The 1,910-nt window shown below is 34.3% G+C and overlaps 1 non-coding gene across 1 annotated transcript; it reads right to left on the bottom strand.

Moving 5' to 3' along the window:
- Positions 1-780: 780 nt before the first annotated feature.
- Trnar-acg (transfer RNA arginine (anticodon ACG)) lies at positions 781-853 on the bottom strand. The gene has a single exon. It is a non-coding gene; the product is annotated as a tRNA-Arg (tRNA).
- Between the last annotated feature and the right edge of the window lie 1,057 nt (positions 854-1,910).

Raw genomic sequence — 1,910 nt, 5'->3', positions numbered from 1 at the left:
TGTCATTAAATGTTGTTTAAATGTGATTGACCACCTTTAAACAACTGACGTATTTTAGAGATAGGCCCATGGACTTGTCCAAGAGATCGATCAGTGTGTTGTTTAGAGTTTAAGATGCATAGGTCGATATAACGTAAAAGAGATTCGTTATAAAAAGACTTTTAGGTCTACATGCAGACCTGCTGCATATTTTGCAAGTGCGCAGGTCAAGTAAAATAACACATATTTTTTTCAAAAAAGAACAAGGTTTTATATTGTTTTTACTTAAATTATTCGCCAGAATGCATCATTTGCCGCCCTCACTTTCAAGCATTCACATGAGAGGATATTCTCGCACCCGGTAATCTAGTCCCAACCCGTGACTCTAGTTACCTACCCTGACGGTCCGTTCATAAGTCTGAAATGAAATGAAAGTGATAAGTAAGTCACGAGTTGGACGGGCGCTACTCCACCCCTGAGTACTGTGAGAAAGGTCCTAGCTACGCGCCTGACTAGCCTATAAATTCTAAACATTTAAATGTTGTTTGTTTGTTTGTTGTTGTTTTTGTTGTTTTTTGTGGCTTTTCAAATTTGGGTTGAAGTTTTAAAATGAATAAATTCATATGATGGTATGTTTTCATTTGTTGCAATTTTTAGATGTCATTAACAACATGTTCTGAACGTAAGCAAAATTTCAGAAAGTACAGCGTCTGAAACATCTCCTTTTTTATAGTTCCATTTTCAATTAATGCCTGGAGCTTCTACTTTTAAAAGTGTATTGCAGTGTATTGCAAAATTATACGATCCCGGCAGGACTCGAACCTGCAATCTCCTGATTCGTAGTCAGGCGCCTTATCCATTGGGCCACGGGACCTGCTGCTACAAAATAGAAAATTTGTATTAAAATGTTATAGTATGTATAAATTATGATCATTGAAATTTAAGGTTGTTATATGCAGCACATTATTAAAATAGAACACTGTTATTATTTTATTTTTTGTATTTATTCTTTTAGTAACACCAGTGATGGTGAAAAAGCATTACTGCAAGTGTGTCGGTTGCACCATTTCATGTATATTCAGCCGCGTGAATTAAATTTAAAACTGTTTTAAATAACTGCTAATTATTTACAATATTAAACCACAATGAGAGAGACAGCAGAATATGTATCAAAACGGAGACAAAACATGCAAACGTTATTTATAATAAGGAAAAAGAGGCTTATAATGAGGTATTCCCTCAGTGCTTTAGAGCGGGTTTGAAATATGGAGATGCGATCTATTTGCGATCTGTAATCTAACTTATTGCAAATAATGATGATCGCTAATCACAGCCGTGTGCAGCTTATTCTCACATTGTTGTGTAAGATGGAGATGTTTATCAGATCCCGACAGAACGCCATCACCTGCTGACATATGTATTCGCGTAGTAATACATACAGTGATGCAGCAGGGTCCTTTCTTATAAACAATAACTTCGTAAGTCTGTTGTACATATCTTATTTTCATATCAGACATCGTATCCACTAAAATATATCGCTTCCCTAAACGGATGTGAATTGAATCGCACACGGCTATTTTTTCGGGGAAAAATAAATAACAAAATCCGTATCAAATGGACCGATATTTCATATCATTTTATACAAGACATGTATAAACTGCTTGACAACATGTTTAAAAAGGTTTTGAAAAGATTGAAAATACGCATTATTTCTCACTGTTGAAAGGTCAAATATGTTGTTGGAGGTCAGATTTGTTATATCTACTGTATTACTTACAGATAGTAAAACTGGGTTGAGAATCTGGGATATCATGAAGTTGTAGCTTCGAAGTATATAATTATTATTTTGTCGTTACGGTATTTGTCTGCATTACATTAAAAAGGGAAAATAAAGAAAATAATTATTAACGTAATTATTAATAGTAACCATT

Source organism: Mercenaria mercenaria, chromosome 2, assembly GCF_021730395.1.
Source record: "Mercenaria mercenaria strain notata chromosome 2, MADL_Memer_1, whole genome shotgun sequence".
In the NCBI taxonomy this organism is placed as follows: Eukaryota; Metazoa; Mollusca; class Bivalvia; order Venerida; family Veneridae; genus Mercenaria; species Mercenaria mercenaria.
Note: the sequence above shows the minus strand (reverse complement) of the source record. Positions and strands in the feature narration are given on the sequence as shown.